Below are 11,275 nucleotides of genomic sequence, written 5' to 3' on the forward strand. Positions count from 1 at the left end.
TGTACGTAAATGTGAATTGTTAGTTAAGGAACACGAGACACTATATATATATATATATATATATATATATATATATATATATATATATATATATATATATATATATATATATATATATATATATATATATATATATATATATATATATATATATTCTTTTTTGATAAAAAAAATGATATAAGGCTTTATTTAATCTTGGCAATTTTGATTATAAGTCAAAATAGTAGCACAACAATGAGCTTGAAAATAAAACAAATAAACATACAACAAGTATACAACAAGTATATTTAGTTTATGCTAAAAGAAAAGCTGTATACTTTAAATTTACTTTTATATACCATCTATATAACCTAGGGGTGTCAAACTCGATTGCTCAAAGGGCCAAAGGGCTTCCTTCCACTCCCTTTCAAGCAATATTTATTAATATGTCTAATTATCCTAAGTTTGATTAGTTACTGTATGAATGTATAACTGATGATTATATTGCTGTTGTGTATTATTTCTACTTAATTGCTTGAAATAAACCATTTCAAATAAAAAAAATCCAAAACCGAACAGGATAAACTTTTATTGAACACACTAAAACTAAACATTTCAATAAATAACTTTTTTTACACAAATATACATATAAATATAGACATGAAATAGTATTCCAGAACAATTTAACCTTAACCTTAAATAACTTATATTTATCTTTCCATAAAAATATGTCTTGTCAAGATTATACAAGTTAGAAGAAAAGTACACATTAAGAAAAACATTTTTTGTCATCACTTTACTCTTATGTCATTTTATATGTAAAGAAAATGAACTTAAATTTAAATATACCAAAATATTTCTTTCCATAGAAATATATCCTGTCAAAATTAGACACATTCAAACGAGGAAAATGTTGCAAAACATAAACAAAACCTTGAAATATGAATAAAATCTGTGCTTTTCATCAATAAATCTCCTTCTGTTTTCTTTGTCCTTGTGTCATTTTGTCAGAGCTGGACGCCTGGCATCATTTTTTGTTGGTTTGTGTTTGCTGTGAGGTCCTGTGTTGTGGAGATTCTCAGTAAGGACTGCAAGAGCTCATCAGCGACACGACACCTGTCTGATGTTAAAGTTCGTCTTCTTCAGGCATCTTCAGGGCTAGCGTACGTGTTCTGCTGCATTATGGGATTTGTAGTGAATATGTTACAAGAGCTAGATTTCGCCGGCCGGAAACTAAAAATGATATAAAATGATCTCGCAGGCCGGATAAAATGACATGGCGGGTTGGGAATGACCCGCGGGCCTTGAGTTTGACACATGTGATATAGTCTATTGCAAACTAGAAATGTTCCAGTTTATCTGAAGTATACTTCAGATAAACTTCTTTAGACATGTGGTCTACAGTAGAAAATTTATATTTATACTCAAATACTACGTTTTAAACAGGAATAATAATATATAAATTAGCTTAAATTAACCACTTTATATGATGTTGATAGTGAATAATAAAACACAATTAATTCAATTGAAGTAAATAATTGAAATAATTTGCTGATTTGTGACATGGAGTTTTGCCATACTTTTATTTTGAAAATTTGTCATAAACTAAAAAGTCACTAGCTGATAGGAAACATGATATTTTACAGTAACATGTCGCTTGTTTCTTGTATTTTATGGGTCGCAATCTTCCGCTCTGTTTTGTTTTACCGGTTGTGTCTTGTGTGCAGGTCAGCTGTAAGTTCTCCTGGAAGGCTCCGCCCCCTTACCTGTGGCTCTCCATGAGTGCCGCACTTATTTGTTTGAGCTCTATTAAACCCTTGTGCTATCCAAGGCACTTTAACATTGGGAGTTGGGTCATCTAGACCCACTAGACAGTGCTCTGAACTTTTTTTCTTCACTGATTTGTGATCTTCACTGATGTCCATGGATTACATGAAATCTTTCCACCTTTATCCACCTTTGTCATGGTAGGCAGAACACGTCAGTGTAAGGGTGGGGTCATAGGATAGCACAAGGGTTACGCGTGTCCATTTCTTCTCTCAGTGTCAGAGTGTTGCTTGTGTTCAGTCTGTTCGTCCTGGGTTTCTTACCTGAGTCATGGTGTTTTTGAATCCTGTTACATTTGTGAAGTTCTTCCCCACCTAGTGTGGTGTTTTTCTGTTATTATAAGAACTCTGATCTTCCCTCAACCTTGTAGCCTAGTCTTGCATCTGGGTCATCCTGATACACTGTGACGATATGCTTTGTTTGTCCTTTTTTTTTTCTTAGAAAGGGACTACTTTTGCTAGATTAAAAAAAATCCTTCATAGGGATTAATAAAGTTTAAAACTGGAGCAGTTTACCATTACAATACAAGATTCATGTCTCCCCAAGGAGTTAGTACAAAAACCTACTGTCATAATTTATAAATGATATGGGAAAATGATCAATTATATTATAAGCATCTTCATAACAAGTCCAGTCTCCTGTTTCTGAAAGCTATTTAAACAAAACAAAAAAAAACATTTGTTCTCTAAAACTTTAATGTTCTGAAATGCTAAAAGGTTTACTTTAAGCTGAAATGTTCTGATCAGGAAATTTACTCCTGGATCGTCATAACTGTGCTCTCTCTGTCAAGAACGCAAAGGAAAACTAAATATAGGAATGCATGCTAAACTGGAAAAACATATTTTAAATAGAAGTGATTGCCTCATCTAACCAACATTCACAGCAAATTTGACATTTCTCTCAGCTGGTTTAACAAGCATTTTCACCCTGAATCAACAACCATGACTGAGCACACGAAGGTCAGAGGGATTCAAGATGAAATGTCTTAAAGGAGCTTGAAGGAACTTCCTGTACCATCTGATATTTGAGAAGAAATATGAAAAAGGAAAAAAAATGTCAATACTTAAAAAGACCATGTAGTGGAGTACTCTAAATCTGCACAAATATTCTTATTTTTGTAATACTTATTTCCTTGTGCAGTTTTAATTTCTCTCTGTCATTAAATGATTTTGCTGATGCCATTATTGTGCTACATCAGTGGTCGTCAATCACATCAAACTTCAATCCTACAGCACTTTTCCTAGAAAACACAAAGTGCTTCACATTACAACAGTTATCCTTGACTTATCACCTGGTATTTTTGTTTTCACCGGCACATACTCTCAGCCACTTCCGATGAAAAGTTTATGTTTCGGGGTTTCGCGTTCAAAACTCGCACGTTCACGTGTCATGACACAAATTCTCAAGTCCGTTGTCGGGATCTACGTACAAAACAAGCAGCCATTGATCGCACATCGACAGTTAAGCTGGTTAAACTTTGCAGCAATCAGGGACTCGGATTTGGTAGTGCTGATGGATGGCGCCCCCTGTAATTCAAGGAAGTCCCAACTTTTTGAAAATTAATCATGGCAGAGAAATTAATGATTGCGGTTTGTGCCTGGACTGAATGATACAACAAGTTCTTTTATTTATTGGAATAGGGCTGTGAAAGAAAAAGAAAAGGGAAGATTCACAGGATTTGCAACATTTCGCACCCAGCCTCTTCTAACTGTAGGTACGTGCCCTAGTCTCGGGTAGCGACAGTCCAGCGTGAATGCAGAATGCTAATAGCGTGTTCAATATCTCGTTCAGGTGAAAGGAAAAAAACATCTTTATCAGACGGGCACTAGGGCTCATCCACTGTCAGTTCTCTGGGTTCAATTCAACCTGCTAACACTGCTTCATTGCTCGTCGACAGCACAGACACGAAGCACCAGAAGGGAGGCGGAGATGGAAGACGGCATTTCATGCTCCAGTCAAAGGTAAAGGATGGTTTAACCCTTGTGCTATCCTAGGCACTTTACCATTGGGAGTTGGGTCATCTAGACCCACTAGACAGTGCGCTGAACCTTTTTTCTTCAATGATTTGTGATCTTTCACTGGTGTCCATGGATTACATGAAATCTTTCCACCTTTATCCACCTTTGTCATGGTAGGCAGAACACGTCAGTGTGAGGGTGGGGTCATCTAAGATAGCACAAGGGTTATAATACAACCTTTGGAACAAATTATTAAAATAAAAAAAAAGAAGACGATCCAATGGGGCCAGGTTCTCCAATATTCTGTTTGATAGTGACTTTAACCTGAAAACCGTTGAGGTATTTTTCATCGGGGAGAACATACACTTATAATATAACTACCAGTTGAGCGCAGTCAAACATTACCAACCTAATTTAGCCCTTTGCCTGAGATCACCAAGTGAAGCGGCAATGGCTTTTTAATAACCCAACCTGCTCAGTCCCACTGAGCTGTGACGATGAAAAGTCTGATTCATTAATTGTGCCAACAGGGAGAAAAAATTACGTTTCACATAATGAATGTGTTTTGCCACTTTGAAAAAATAAATAAATAAATAAAAACGGCGCACTCTTTTTAGCCTACACCTCCACAGAAGGGATTTTCATGATCTCGACAGCGGAACGATAAAGGCTTTGTTCATTAAACACAGTTTTGCAAATGAGGGATTTGACTTCTATCTCTGTCTGATTAACTTTAATTTGCTTGTCTCGACGTAATTGGCCTGGATTGGTCCATTCGCTGTCCCCTTTGGAAAACTGGACCGAAATGCTGTCACCAGGTTTTCCCTGCTCCTACATCACAATGAAGCAGGTTAGTCGAGGAAAGTTAGCCAGAGAAGAGGAAGGGAATTCAGGAGTCCTGCTGTGTTTTCTCAGGTTTAACAAATCGGCATCTGTTTTTTCCAGTCTGCGTGCCAAAACTCACCCGTTTCAACCTGAAAGAGGATTGTGAGAGTCCATTAATCAGGAATCAGCACAACACAACACGATTCATTTGCAGAAAATATGGGACACAGCAACAAAAATGTTGATCCTCACTCAATTATCTTTAGTTTTGGAAGAGAAATGAGAAGAAATCTTTAGACCTGTCAGTGTGCTGTCATTTATTGATCATCGTTAGATGCCTGTAACACAAATATATTCCTTTAGCAAGTAAATATTGATTTAGGCAAAATCTGTGTGGTACAGTTCAAGATTCAAGAGGTTTTTATTGCCATATTCTGTGTAGCTACACAGAATAGGAATTTGTTTCGGTGCAAATGTGCAACATAAAACAGAAGAACAGTAAGCAACAAAATTTTTACACAATGGACATAACAAAAAATATAAATAGAGTCAGTAGTGCAAGGAGTGTCAAAACAGTGCAACTGAGAATGTTCAAGGTGCAGGTAGTGGGCTGGTGACTGGTTGGACATTGACGTGAAATTTAGGGGGGGGGTTACAGGGCGTTTAAGAGTCTGACTGCAGAGGGAAAGAAACTGTTCTTGTGTCTGGAGGTTCTGGTCCTGATGGACCTTAGCCTCCTGCCTGAAGGGAGTAGTTTCAGTAGGGAATGTCCAGGGTGGGAAGGGTCGGCAGCTATCCGGCCTGCACGTCCCCGGGTTCTGGAGACATATAGTTCCTGGACAGATGGGAGGCTGCAGCCGATCACCTTCTCTGCTGAGCGCACAATACGCTGTAGTCTGTTAATGTCCCTGGTTGTGGCACTAGTGTACCACACGGTGATGGAGGAGGTGAGGATGGACTCAATGATGGCCGTGTAGAACTGCACCATCATCTGGGCCGGCAGCCTGGCTTTCTTCAATTGCCGCAGGAAATACATCCTCTGCTGGGCCTTTTTGAGGAGAGAGCAAATGGATGGCTCCCACTTGAGGTCCTGCGTGATGGTGGTGCCGAGGAAACGCACAGAGTCCACTAGGGTGATGGGAGAGTCTGACAGGGTGAGAGGGGGTGAGGGGGCTGTGACTTTCCTGAAGTCCACTATCATCTCCACTGTCTTCTGGGTGTTCAGCTCCAGGTTGTTGATGCTGCACCACGACACCAGCCGGTCCACCTCCCTCCTATAGGCAGACTCATCATCATTAGAGATGAGTCCGATGAGGGTGGTGTCATCTGCAAACTTGATCAGTTTGACAGAGTCATGGCTGGAGGTGCAGCAGTTAGTGTACAGGGAGAAGAGTAGAGGGGAAAGTACACAGCCCTGTGGAGTTCCTGTGCTGATAGATTGGGTGGTGGAGACATTCTTCTCCAGCCGCACACACTGCCTCCGGTCCATGAGGAAGTCAGTAATCCACCTACAGGTGGAGTCAGGCACGTTGAGCTGGAGGAGCTTTTCCTGGAGCAGAGAGGGGAGGATGGTATTGAACGCAGAGCTGAAGTCCACAAACAGGATCCTAGCATAGGTTCCCGGGGAGTCCAGATGCTGCAGGATGAAGTGGAGGGCCAGGTTGATAGCGTCGTCTACAGACCTGTTGGCTCTGTAGGCGAACTGCAGAGGGTCCAGGAGGGGGGAGGTGAAGGATTTGAGGTGGGGGAGGACCAGACGCTCGAATGACTTCATGACTACAGACGTAAGTGCCACAGGCCTGTAGTCATTGAGGCCAGTTATGCGGGGCTTCTTGGGGACAGGGATGATGGTGGACAGTTTGAAGCAGGCTGGGACGTGGCAGGCCTCCAGGGAGGTGTTGAAAATGTCTGTGAAGACCGCTGCCAGTTCGCCTGCGCAGTGTTTCAGGGTGGCAGGCGAGATGCCGTCCGGACCCGGAGCCTTCCGTGGGTTTTGCTTCCGGAAAAGCTTAAGCACCTCCTCTTCTGTCACTGAGAGGACAGTGGTGGGGGAGAGGTGGTCTGGGGGGGTCATACTGTCCTCAGTGATAGTGGTGGGGGAGGAAAGTGGCACCAGAGTTGTTGAGGAAACCTGTTCAGTGAGGGGGGAGGAGGAGGGTTGTGGGACCTCAAACCTGGCATAAAAGGTGTTAAGCCTCTCAGCCAGTTGTAGGTCGTCAGCAGCATGTTGGGCTCTGGGCTTGTAGTTCGTGATTTGCCTAAGCCCTCTCCAAACAGAGGTGACGTCGTTGACAGAGAATTGGTCTTCCAGGCGTTTATTGTACCGAGCTCTCGCCTGTTCCACCTCCTTTGAGAACTGGTACTTAGCAGCCTTATAGCTCTCTTTATCTTTTGCTCTGTAGGCTGCTTCTTTCTCCTTCCTCAGCTGTCTCAGTCTGGGTGTGAACCAGGGTTTATCATTGTTATAAGTAACCCTGGTTTTTGTTGGGATGATGCTGTCCTCACAAAACTGGATGTATGACGTCACAGTGTCTGTGTAATCATCCAAACTGTCTGTGGCAGCTCTAAACACATCCCAGTCCGTTGTGTCCAGACACGTGCGAAGCTCCTCCACAGCCTCGCTGGTCCACATCTTGGAAGTCCTCACTGTTGGTTTGGAGAGCTTCAGCTTTTGTCTGTATGCGGGGATGAGGTGAATCAGGCCGTGGTCCGAGAAGCCCAGAGCCGCGCGGGCCACGGCTCTGTAAGCCCCGCTGACTGTTGTGTAGCAGTGATCCAGCGTGTTCTGCTCTCTTGTTGGGCATTTGACAAACTGTCTGTATCTAGGGAGCTCCTTGCTCAGATTCCCTTTATTAAAATCCCCGAGGATAATGATTAAAGAGTCCGGAAAAGTTCGTTCCACACAGAGAATCTGCTCCGCGAGCGCGCGCTGGGCCTCATGCACGTCCGCGCTCGGCGGGATGTAAACAGCGGCCAGAATGAATGAAGCAAACTCGCGTGGGGAGTAGAATGGTTTGCAGTTAGTGAAGATGTATTCCACCGAAGGAGAACAGTGCGTGGAGATTACAGTCACATCCGAACACCAGGCGTTGTTGATGTAAAAGCAGACACCTCCACCTCTGGACTTTCCTCCCGAGAAGTCCCGATGTCTGTCCGCGCGGAGAAGCTGGAATCCCTCCAAATGAAGCGCGCAGTCCGGGATCTGCTCATTGAGCCACGTCTCCGTGAAGCACAGGGCACAAGAGGAAGAAAAGTCCCTGTTCCGACGCATCAGCAGTGCCAGTTCATCCATTTTGTTGCTGAGTGAGCGAACGTTGGAGAGGAAGATTCCAGGTAAGGGCGAACGTGCGCCCCTTCTCCGGAGACGCACGAGCACTCCCGCGCGCTTCCCTCTCCTCCGGCGTCTCACTTTTGCTCTTAAAAAGTGGACTAAATCTGCCGCAGCTGCCAAAAAAACCGGTAGTAAATCTGACGGAGTTGAAGTTCTGATGGTAAGAAGCTCTTCACGGGTGTAAGAGCACGCTGACACACGATTTACGAACAATAACAATAACGCAGAGCACACTAGCACCAGGGCGACCATCCTCGGCGCCATCTTGGTTACCTGCAAGTATTAGGGACACAACGGTTAAAGCCACGTGAAAAAATGAAAAATCTTCATGTATCTTAGAGCGTTCAAGTAGTGTAAGATGTGGGAGGGGTCAATTGGTGCCTCTGTTGCTAAGCATTAACTGCATAAAAGAACTGGACTGAGTGACCCTCTCAGGAAGTAGCTGCTAGTTCCAAGAGGCCAAAATCCCAAAGAGTTCTATAGAGAAATAAACAGCTTTTACTCAGTAATTATGTTGGTCAGACTGGCCATTCTTGCTCTGATCCCTTTTTATAACTTGTTCTTGATAATCCTCTTTTTTCTAAAACATTTTTTGCTGTAGTGAAGTTATTCAAGTGATAAACTGACCAATCAGATGCCTCAATAAAAGTATGGGATCTCACGTCAAACGTTCAAAGCATTTGATCCACATATTTCGTGTAGCTGGCTTTCAAGTGGGAAGGGTGTGGCCCTCCAACAAGATCACTCCTAATTGGTGGATTAGTGGTTGTCATGGAAATGTGGACTCAGACCACACCGTTTACTGACGATTTCTGGTTCCAACATCTGTATCCATATCTTAAATAAATGGTGACTGAATTTTCTTCATTTCGTTGGAGTGAGCCGTTTTTGGGTGACATCACACTAACCCAGTCCAGTTCTCGTATACAGTCAATGCTGGTACTTGGGATAGGTAAAATATTTCAATCACGCATTGTCCACAGTTTCTCCACTAGAAACCGGAAAAGTTATTCAACATTTCAAAAAAGTATGTCATCTGCCTCCAACATGGCAACATCCGTGTCGTGAAAAAAGGCGACTCAATTGACTTCAGTTCAGTTCTCTTATACAATTAAGGATTCCTGTTAAAAAATGTACACATTACTGACAAAATAGGGAAGCTTTACCAAAATGTCGCACATGATTTCTTAAAGTAGATGGTAACATTAGAATGAGCCAGTTTAGCTCGTGCTGGTTTGCGGCGCCCTCCGTCCGTGAAACCCGGGTTCGACTCCAGGCTGCTCCCTGTTCCCTTCTCTACCTCTGCCGGTTCCAAGCCCGGTTAGAGAAGGTTGCGTCAGGAAGGGCATCCGGCGTAAAACATTGCCAAATTTACCATGCGACTTGTTCGCTGTGGCGACCCCTGATGGGAGAAGCCGAAAGTGGAAGAAGAAGATGGTAACATTAGAATGGTTATGTAGAAGGCTTTTCCTTCTAAAACTAAAAGCTCTAATATAGCTAGAATAACATTTATTTATTTTTAAAGCGCTTCTATTGTTGTAGAACATCTTAATAAATGGGTTTTTCCACCTGTAGTGGAATATGAAATACACGTGACTGAGTTTTGCTCTCTATCTCCTCACCAATAGACAGAGCTTCACAGCAAATGCCATTTTTGCCTGATTGAAGTCTGATAACTGAGCAATGATTGACTCAAGTTTGAATCCACCAGCTCAAACAGAGTCTGATGTGGCGTTCAGGCCGGCTGGTGAACACGACTACTACTTGTCTGACCAAATCGCACAAACATAAAACGGGATCTCCAAAACAAACAGCCAAACATCGAGCGCTTACTGCCTGAGACGGAGCACATTGTTGATTTTGTGCGCGCCCACTTGTTTTCCAGAACTCGTAAAAGTGCGAGGCTTAAGACGCCGTCTGTGCCGGAGCGGGTGATTCACTTCTCAGCTGCGGCTTCACAGAATCGACTTGCATCACGCATCATCCCTCTGCCTTTTTCAATCAGCCTCTCTCCCCTTCATGGTGCCACTCTTGACATTTCTGTGTCACTTCTTCTCACTTGCATTTCAAATGATTTGCTCTATCTCTCACGCCGTCTTCGCCGCAGCTCTATCATACCCACATCCTCACGCAAAGTCAAGGTGAGTAAGTCAAACACTTTCATGCATCATTAAAGCAGCAATAACAGCTCAGGACCGCCTGTCTATGGAGACGCCTGATTGACATGACAATTACCTTCAAAATATACTTACATTAAGGGTTTATTCGGGGTTAAATGTCACATGTTTATATGAGCACACTGCAACCATCTTGAATATGAGAAACAGTAAGTAAGTCAGTTTAAAAGCTAGTAAAATAAAAATCCCCCTTTGGCCTTCCGTAACTCTTTGATCAACGTGAATCAGCTGATTCCAAAGCAGAGGAAAGTGACTCTTCATATCTGCTTTGCACTGATATGCAACACATTACTAACGGGAAGTGTTGCATAACGGCTGCTTTTTTCTGCTTCAAAGTCAGCTGATTGATACTTCACTACTGTCAAGTGTTGCAAACTGGCGCAAAACCCCATTTCTCAACATCAGGGTGAGCTGATTTGTATTACTTTCGTAAAAACGCCACTATTTTGAAGTGTCTTATGGCAGCGCAAACCAGATCAGAGCGAATTTACGTCGATTGCATAAACAGTTCATGTCGCATATCAGCCCAAAAGCTGCTTTTCTATGCTTCAGAATCCGCTTTAATTAAGTAATTTGTGAAAATGGTTAAAGGCTTATTCTAGTCAAAAGAATGCAAACACTAGTGCTAAAGCTCTGGTGCGAAGAGTGTAATATTAATACATAAAGGAGTCAGTAACAGTTGAAATGATAAAATATGTTTTTGTGTCCTTACTTAACCTCTTTTAAAATCCTAACTGAAAAATTGACAGATACATTTAATTAAAAGTCAGAAGTTTTTCAATAAGAATCAAATATTTGCATAAAAAGAACAGACTCCCATAGCCAAAGAGAGAACAAACATGCCAAGGATGAAATAATTATTTGTTGACAAAAGCCTTTATGCACCGAGTCTGCATAAACTGTTGTAACAAAGAGTCCTCTCATCTTTGGCCACCGAATACGAGGTCCATCCCAATCACAGATGGAGCCAGTAAAAAGTGCTGCCATCCACTTCATTTAATTAGTTGCCACCATTTGTAAACAACTCTGGAATTTGCCAATAAATTACAAGCTGATCCATTGAGTTGCTGAAAACCGAGTTTGTTTTAACAGTTCTAATTAAAAGCATCATTAAAAATTATTCGGCCTAAACTTCTGCTTGTAATTAGGATCAGGTTGACACTTTTTTGTTAGTCTGA

This window comes from Oryzias latipes, chromosome 23 (genome assembly GCF_002234675.1).
Source record: "Oryzias latipes chromosome 23, ASM223467v1".
Lineage (NCBI taxonomy): Eukaryota > Metazoa > Chordata > Actinopteri > Beloniformes > Adrianichthyidae > Oryzias > Oryzias latipes.